Source organism: Prosopis cineraria, unplaced genomic scaffold (assembly GCF_029017545.1).
Source record: "Prosopis cineraria cultivar Desert tree isolate PC_DT_omini unplaced genomic scaffold, ASM2901754v1 PC9, whole genome shotgun sequence".
NCBI lineage: Eukaryota > Viridiplantae > Streptophyta > Magnoliopsida > Fabales > Fabaceae > Prosopis > Prosopis cineraria.
This window is the reverse complement of record NW_026555340.1, coordinates 15,502,269-15,512,499: the sequence shown is the minus strand read 5'-3', so window position 1 is coordinate 15,512,499 and position 10,231 is coordinate 15,502,269. Positions and strand designations below refer to the sequence as shown.

The 10,231-nt window shown below is 29.6% G+C and overlaps 1 pseudogene; it reads right to left on the bottom strand.

Annotated features, from left to right (window-relative positions):
* Positions 1-329: 329 nt before the first annotated feature.
* Positions 330-6,698, bottom strand: LOC129319601 (probable aldo-keto reductase 2; annotated as a pseudogene).
* Positions 6,699-10,231: the final 3,533 nt, after the last annotated feature.

Here is a 10,231-nt window from a genome sequence, read left to right as displayed (position 1 = left end):
TTTCTTGTCTACAAGAGCACTTCAAAAGCATTTTGTATAAATCGCTTTTGTTTATTGAAATAAGTGATCCGGTAATACTGATTTCATAGGCCTTTTTCTGTAACAGTGCTGGCCATGTCCACTAGACAGGTTCCCAAGAGTTCAAGATCTCTCCATACATAGATAGAAGTCTGTGCCTAAAACAGCTAGCACATATCAAGAGCTGCTAGTGTCATAATTGCCAATTAACCCATTTCCCATAATCTCTTGTGCTCTAGCATGCAGTCAATGGTGCTGCCCAGCTCCCATTTAAACTAAATAACAGTAAACTGGACAAATACTCAAAGATCAATTGATGCAACTCAATGCAAAACATAATGAAGCTAATTTGCCAAGATGATGCTCCCAACATTTGCAATAGGAGTCAAGTGACTGTTTCCACAATGTCTGATGACTCGGCTAATTTAGACATACATACAGATAGTTACCTGTCATATCATTCAAACAGCTTTCACACATAATTACCTGTCATATCATTCAAACAGCTTTCAAAAGACACAAATCATACAACCTGAGAGGATCAACACAACGAGCTCCTTCCAAGGCCAGACATGTGCACCTCAGACAGACCAGTTTGTTCACGGTTGCAGCATCAAGTAATTAATTAAGCATAGCATATGTACTGCCTTATGCAGCTTTCCGAGAAGAAAGTGGGGGAGTCTCAGAGTCCTGCCACGTGGCTATTCGAGTCCCATATCTATCACCTTTGACAGCATCAGCAGCAGCAAAAGACTCCAGCTGTGCTATTTCTTCTGGTGTTAGCTTGATCGACAAAGCCCCAATATTTTGATTGAAGTTCTCCATTTTGGTGGTTCCAGGTATGGGGCACACATCATTTCCCTGATGGTGAACCCAGGCCAATGCTAGCTGGGGTGGAGTGCATCCCTTTTTTGTAGCCATTTCATTAACTCTCTCAAATATAGTTTTATTGTGCTCCAAGTTTTCAGTCTGGAATCTAGGCAGATGCTGCAATTAAGACCAATTAGATTATATCTAGATATCAAACAACCAATAATGAATGTAAAAAATGTGGATAAATTTTACTCTAATTTACATTGAAACAAAATGTCAGGTACGACTAATAATAAATCTTGATGCAGCACCAAGCAAGGCACAAGAGAGTCATAGACATATAGCATGTTCTTAATTTATTCCCATGACTCATAGCATGTTATGAGATTACATGCATTAAATATCATAACATTTTACATTATTCACTCATATTTTCCACTTTTATCTTTTGTAGCCATATCTCAATAGATGTAATGATTGCAAAATGGTTCAATGAACCTATATATAAAGTTGATAAGTAGGTAATTAAAGCCAGTTCATAAGCATATCTTGTCTCTATGTGGTACATACAACATTATCCAACCTTAAGATTTTAAATTAAAATGGTATATATGAATTTTTTTTTTTGCAAAAAATGTTAAACATCTCACATTGATCCTGTGGAATGAAACAAAAAGACAAATACTTTAAGTAATATGCTACTGTGTCTTTCCTTTCATAAGATTAGTCTTCCTATTTTACAATTTCCTTTCACTGTTTCTCAAAAAAAAAAAAAAAAAATTCAGGGTCCAGGACGAAGAACTTGGGGATTCTACTTATTAGTGTTCTCCAGTAAAGGCACCAAAAGTTCCTCATCATCGCCAATATTTCAGTCAAGAGACTTCAATTAATTGATCAAAATCCGATACGTTATCATCATGCATCATAAAATAGAGAGTAAATCAAAGATATTCTACTGATGTAACGTTATTTATGCCAAAATCATTTATTACTAAAAATACAAACTTGACTGTCCTCCAAAGTTCTGGACTCTAATTTCAAGGCAGGAGCACTTATGATGCATTAACATTAAGTCAGGTGACTCAGTACAGTTGCATCAAATTTCGTTAGTAATTAGCCGCTTAACTGCCTTGATAGTGACATATCAATGTGTACTTCAGTAATGCTTGAGCCTTTTAGATCTTATGTATGTAGGTGCTATGTATAATCAAGTCAAACTCATGTATAACTCTAAATTGTAAATTGAGGTGTTAAAAAAGGGTTATAAGTGGCAAGCTTGATTTTTTTTAAGTTGTAAAAGTTTGATTTTATTAGAACTCTTATCGAATAAACATAACATCTATGTTTTTCAAACCCCCAACCCTTTCAAATAACGTAGCAAAAAAAATGGTACGAAAGATTATGTCAGTATGCAGAGACGGAATCCAAGAACATGTTACCTAGGATTAATTAAATATCAGAGCCATGTTTTCATACGCAGGAGTGCTACGCTAAAAATTGAAGTAGATGTATATCAAGGAGCAATTATGGTACAGATGAAAGGTTCTAGCCATTTTTTTTACCCCTCCCATAAGATTGTGGTCAAGCCTAAACCCAGTTCCCCATGACGACAAGCCAATGACTCAAATTTTTATGCTAACGACCATTCGTTTTGCATTATTACAGCACATAACTGGCAACTACTTAACTAGGATTAATTAAATATCAGACTAATGTTTACATACACAGGGGGTACTACTCTAAAACATGAAGTAGTTATATCAAGAAGCAATTATGGTACAGAAAAATTATGGAATAGCATGAATTAACACAAACCTTCCCAAAGTCATTCTGCGTCAGGTTCTCAATTGACTTTGTTCCTGATGCAAAGAATCCTCGTCCAAGAGGACTATAGGCAACAATTCCAATACCAAGTTCCCTGGGCATATAACAAACCAAATCAGAAATCATGGAGATAAACAATTGTCGCAATTTAGTCCAGAGCTCATGGAGAAATAACAGATATTATAAATAAAAAATTTTCCATAGTTTAATTCTCACCTGCAGGTTGGAACGATTTCTTCCTCCACATCTCTTGACCATAAGAACCACTCCAATTGCACGGCTGTTATAAGATGAACAGCATGTGCTCTTCTAATTGTCGAAGCTGAGGCCTCCAACAATCCAATGTATTTTATTTTTCCGTCCTCAACAAGTTTTTTAAGTTCCCCAACCTTGTCATCAATAATGCAGAAACAAGTTTGAATTTATCAATCATAAACAGATAAAGCAAATCCAAAAATTAAAGAACGTTAATTCCTTTCTCTAACAGAAATATCATGTACGTGTTTAGACGAATTGCCAATTGCCTGTAAGCTGCATCTCTTTTAAATCCAACCTTTTAATTTTAATGTAACATGTGTTTATTATGGTTGGGTTCAGCCACTATTGCTTCCCATATCCTATTCGGCTATTCCTAACTCTTCACTCCCTAGGTCATGGACCACATTGTATCGATCGACTCTCAGACACAGAAAAAGTTACAGAAGGAAGAAAGGAATAAGAAAGGACTTCTTAATTTCATATATCATCTCGGGAAAAAGTGTTTCTTAATCTTTTGTCAATAACCCAAAGAAAATCCAAAAGGGACTCGGAAACCTGGATTAAGGTAGTAAAAAGACTCCCCAAATTCCAATCAAGCTTTTTTTCTCCTTTCAGGGAAAATTGTCTTATTGGATTGAAATAATGCTCCATACTGCTCCAGTTCAACAAGGCCGAAATATTTATAAGATAACATGTTACTGGAATCTCCAAAATCCTTACTGTTAATGAAAATTAATAATGAATTATTGAAAAAGCAGAACCAAGAAGAATGGTTTCTCAACCATCTACACTGCAGCCAGTGCTTGTTACATCTTGGTTTTTTTGAATAATATGTTTAAATTATATAATATTGTATAACATTTCAAATAACAAAATCAGTTTGTCTCCTAAGGCTTATAATATGTCGTTCCACACTCTTCCAATATTTAGTCATCACGCACAGGTTGCCAAAATAAATATATTAAAATTAAAATGATGAATTAGTTTACAGTTCAAAGTATATTTTATTTGTGTATATTAAAAAGGGTAAACATAACTTTCAACCTTTGTATTTTACTCGCGTTTTGCTTTTGGTTCCTACACTTTTTTTTTTGAGTATTTTAAGTTCTATAATTTTATTTTTTATTATTTTCGATCTCTTTATAAATAAAGTATAGAGAACTTAAAAAGATTTAAAAGAATAAAAAATAAAAATTTAAAAATTTAAAATATAAAAAAAAATATAAAAACTAAAAATAAGATGTAAGTAAAGTTCAAAGTTAAAAGTTACGTTTATCCTATTAAAAAAGTTTCAAAGGCTTTCAATGATGTTACTGTTAGCAAGACATAAGAGACTAAAGATGGCTTTCGAAAGTCTACTAAACCACATGGATCAATCTGATTTTAGGTGAAACACGGCAGAGGGTAAACGGTAAATCACAGTATGATAGAAAGAGAAGAAAACCCCAAGAATAGAGAAGGCCAACAGACCGTGACTTCAATAGGCACACGAGCATCAACACGGTGCTGATTGTAGAGATCAATACAATCCACGTCCAATCTCTTCAAGCTCGCCTCACAAGCCGCTCTCACGACTCACATATGCAGGATCGCCAAGGATCTCTCTCTTCCCGTCCGCTTAGCTGATTCCGAATTTGGTGGCCAATTCAACATTCTCTCTCACACCTCCTTTCAGGTTGGATGGCGTGGTGGATGAGGGCGATCATGTCAGGTTCGGGTTTCGGAGCCCCATAGAAAGCGGACACGCCCATGCACCCGAGACCCTGGGCGGAACTTCCAAGCCTTGTGACCCGAGCTTGATCCTACCCACTGTCCATTTCCGAGAATCAAGACGAGAGCTACGACAGAAGACCGGAGAGAAATCATTTAGATAGTATTTAATTAGAGAGGAGGAAAAATTTTGAAAAGGGCAACCTCCAAATTAGGGCCTTCTAAATTGGAGAGACGTCTCTCTTCCTTTTCTTTCCTTCTCCCTCCTTTAAAGGTATGTTTGGTTAAAAGGAGAAGAGTTCCCTTCCCTCCTTTGGTTAGGTGGAGGGAAGCCTCTCCCCTCCTCTCTTTTGGTCTGATGGAGGGAAAGGAAAATTTTCTCGTTCAAAACCTACCCCACAAATTAGAGGGAAGTCTACCTCCCCTCCCTCCTCCTCTCTTTCCTCTTCTCTTGAATTAAATAGATTTTAAATCAAACAAAACTTTATAAAGTAGAGTGAAGCATGCATTTGGTTTGCAAATTTTAAAAAGTTTTTAATTTTCAATTTATTTGGCTCTTCCATCAACTCTATTTTACTTTTCATAAAAATTTTAAATTTAAATTTTCCACAACCTCTTTCTTTAGCCGACTTCCACTAACTCCATTTTCATGTGGTGTTTGGTATAAGTGGAAATAAAGGTAAAAAATAAAGGTGAAATAATAAATATGTTTGGTATGATAATGAAAGGGAAATAAAAAATTTATTTAAATGAAAGGGATGGAAGTGAGTTCTAAGAAAAATATGATGAGAGTGAGTTGTATAATTTTTATGAAGTTAAGTTTTTTAAAGAATTAAAATTTTGTAAACTAAATAAGCAAATTTCAAGGTTTCACTTTTACTCTCACTTCTTTCATCCCAATTCGAACAAACCAAACAAGGCACAAGTGATCTCAGTGAGAGGATTTGTCAATGAAACGCAGAAGAAAATGGCACCTTGGTGCTTATAATTCTAAAATTTTTCTCGCAGGCCTGCATGACTGATGTTACAAATTGTTTTGACTTTACCCTCTCAATTAAAAAATATGAAATATTTTTAATATTTTAAAATATAATTATTGTGTCTTTTTCTAAAGGTGTCTTGATAAGTAAATTATTTTATTTTAAAATAAAATATCATATTAAATATATGGTAAATATAGAAAGATGATATTAGTTTAAATATAATTAACTATTTTATTGAAAGATGATATTCAATTAAAAATATCTTATTTTTTTTAATAAAAGAAGTAAAAATATAAAATATATGTGATACAAATGGAAGATGTTGTCCTGTAATTGACAATTAAGATGTTTAAATATTGACCACAAGATGTTGGAGTAATTTTCTTTGAGGTTATCATTTACTAAAAACTAATTTCAGAAAATTAAAATAAAAATTATAAAAACACGAAAGCATTTTTAAGGTAAATATTGTAACACTATGGAATTACTTTGGCATATTTTAGAACACATATTCCCATTTGAAATAAATTAATGAGGCTAAATCTATCATTGCTATTAAGAATTACAATTGACTAAATAAAATTCTTATGATTCAATAAATTTAATAAACCAAATGAACTTTAATTGATTCACATTAGCAATCATTATAACAGATGTTATATAGTTCACCAAGCTATCAATATAGCTGAACTCATAACTATAACATTATAAAAAAAATATCCTTGCAATTTTCACATATCCATCATACCTTAGACATATCATTATAATTTTGGAAGTTCATGCCAATTACCTCAAGAAATAGCAAGACAAAAATGATAATACTTATATACCTATATTAAATTTCATTCAGCATAAGGCTTGGAGCAAAGGCATCATTGTCAAATTATAACAACTTGAAATAAGAGGCTGCAGACAAGAAAAATGTGGATAACAAAAAAAAAGGTTAAATTCTCAAAATTTTATATTTGCACTTTCTTAAAAAGGATCTTATGCTTGATCTCTAGTTGAAGATGGTGTTTAAAATGTACTCTTTGTATTCTTGGTATTGTATTCTTTGTATTGTTACAGATCTACAACTGCAAGATGCTGCATTTTGTATTCTAGTTCTGAGATTGACTATAATTATAATCAAACAAATACTAAATATTAGTAAAAATAATAATTAAATATTAAATTAATATTTAATATATTATTTTTTTAATAAATAATGTACAAAGGTGGCATTTTGTTTGAAGAACAAATGCCATCCCTTTAACTAAAAATTAAAAAAAATAGCTATAATATTTATTAATAATAAGTAAATATTAGTTAATAATAGATATATGTATACAATTAAAGTACTAATAAAATACTTATAAAATATTAATATCGTTATTTCTATTAATAATTACCTATATTACTTAATAATTATAATTAAACAAATACTAAATATTAGTAAAAATAATAATTAAATATTGAATTAATTTTTATTTATTAATATTTAATATATTATTTTTAATAAATGATGTAGAGAGAGGATGTTTGTTTGAACCCCTCTGATTAAAAAGTAAAAAGAAATGAGGATAATATTTATCAATAATAAGTAAATATTTAGTTAATAATAGATATGTATAAAATTAAAGTACTAGTAAAATACTTATAAAAATATTAATATAGTTATTACTATTAATAATTATCTATATTGCTTAATAATTATAAACAAACAAAGACTAAATATTAGTAAAAATAATAATTAAATATTCAATTAATCTTTATTTATTAATATTGAGTATATTATTTTTTTAATAAATAATGTAGAGAGATGGCGTTTGTTTGAGAACAAATGCCACCTCTCTGACTAAAAATTAAAAAAAATTAGCTATAATATTTATTAACAATAAATAAATATTTAGTTAATAATAGATATATGTATATAATTAAAATACCAATAAATACTTATAAAGATATTAATATGGTTATTGCTATTAAAATTTACCTATATTACTTAATAATTATAATCAAATAAATACTAAATATTAGTAAAAATGATAATTAAAATTGAATTAATCTTTATTTATTAATATTTAATATATTATTTTTTAATATATGATATAGAGAGGTGGCATTTGTCTATAGAATAAACACCACTTCTCTCTTAAACATAAAAAAATTTTATAATATTTAATAATAATAATAATAAAAAAATAATTAGTTAATAAATAAGAGAGGTGCCGTTTAAAAGATCTACAAATGCCACCTCTCCTCGAATATAAAAATATTTAAATTAATTTTTAATATTATATAATAAATAATTTAAATATATTATAAAAATATTAAGAGTAAAAATATTTTTTAGTAGTTTAAGGTGAGAGGTGGTGTTTCTCCTCCAAAAAAATGCCACTTGTCTTTTTAAAAATTAAAATATTTATTTAAGTAATATTTAAATATATAATATTTTTAATACTTTAAAGGTAGAGGTGGCATTTTTTTCAATAAATGCCACCTATCTCAATAATGATAAATAAAATATTATCTATTTATTAAATATAATAAAAAGTTATAAATCAATAAAATTAATTTATTATTATGTAATAAAATGATTAATATCTAAATTTATATTATTTAAGATATTATAGATTAGTATTGATAATTATTACATATTTTATTTAGCAATTTTTTTTTAAGATAGGTGGCGTTTGACACCATCTCTTCAATTTAGTTATTAACTTTTTTAATAAATCAGAGAGGTGATATTTTCATAGAAAAGAAATGCCACCTATATTATTTTAAATTATTAAAAAAATTGTACATACAGATTATTTATACTTATTGTGTATTTATAATAAAATAATTATATATATTACAAATAAAATAATTATTTATAATGAAGTAAAGAGGTAGCGTTTAAATTCTGAAATACCACCTAGTCATTGATCAACATAAATCTGTGGCATTTTATTTTAAAAATACCCACCTCTATGAATTTACTATAATTATAAAATAAAAATAATAATTTGAAAGCTATGGTATTTGATAAAACAAACGTCACCTTTTTTCTTTAGATTTGAGATTGATAACATTTATTTTTTATTACTATGAAATGCATGCTATTAAATATTATTTCTATAGTAGTGATAGAAATAAAAACCAACCTTCATTTTCTTCCAAAAAATTCTTCTTCCTCTGCATTGCAATATTTAAATGAGAGTGAATTCTTGCTAGAAGGACCCTGAAATCAAATACAGAAGTGCAGATACAAGCAATGATTGTCATTACGATTTCCTTGGATAAAATTTTCATCGACAATATAAGGCTAAGGGGGTGGATATTTGAGAGGGGAAAAGTCAAGAATAAAATTAAACTACTATATAGAAGATTAATCACTTATCATCCATACAAAAGTAATATACAAAGAGTAATGTTTTTTAATGAAATTTTTTCATTTTAAGCCTTTTTTTTTCAAGACATTTACTATTTATTGAAATATTTTCAAGATTGTCATCAAGACTTTCGATGACATGAAGCTTATAGTGAGAAATTCAAGCTTGGTTCTACCTAAATAGGATCTAGTAGCATATTCAGTCTCATGCGAAGAAAAGGTCCAGACTTAGGAGAATCAATAAAGAAATGAAAGGATTGAATAAAGAAAAGAAAGTCATAGCAGGATGTAAATTAATTGGGTCAAAAAAGCAGGATATAGATTAAGAGAATTAATAAATTGAAGGTTGCCTCCAAACTTGAGAGTTGTGGGAGGCTTTGCCATTGGTGTTATTTGATTTCCAGCAAGAAAAAGATACTGTGAAAAAAAAAAAAGATTTCACATTACCAGAAGCTAAGCATCATACTCTAATTCGAAAGCTCTAAAGCACTATTTACACGTGAAATTTAATAAGCCTGCAACATTTTGATAAACCGGCCCCCTTAAAGTAATTTAAATGCAAATCAAGATTTTGGCATGGAAATCATGGTGCAAACCATTGGAAAGGAAATTCACTCCAGCGCCTTCCACCCGAACCCATAAGCAATAGTCAATTAATAACTAAAAGAAAGAATTTAAGCAAAAAAAATCAATCTTATAAGTTAGTATGCAAATAAAACCACCTCAAACTTCAACTATAATATGTCAATTTGGTCTATGATTGACATCTAGTTTTCAGGAAAAAAATACAACAAAAAAATATCAAAGAAGATAAAAGGAGTAGTAAGAAGAAAAATGACCTTGATAAAGCTCTATAGAAGCAAAACCATATGTGTATTTAATTGTTTTTTGGCCAAAATTTTTGGGACAAGGTCAAAATGAGTTAAGAAAAATTTTCTAACATATTCCAAAAAAGAAATTTAAAGTGCTATAAAAGATCAATAAATATATTTGAAATGCATCGAAAAACAACGAAACATATAAATACATCACAAGGAACTAAAATTTATCAAAATATTTTACATTCACAATTGTTTCAGCATAAATACATATTAAAAAGAAAAGTCTTTGTGTTAATTCCTATTTATCCGGGCATATTAGAAGAAACCCTACCTGGAAAGATTACCTAGGTGTTATTTGACTTCCATCATCCAGGTAATTTGTAACTATGCTTTTTAATAAATCATCACTAGTTGTGAAATCAAAGTAGTGACACTCAACCATATAA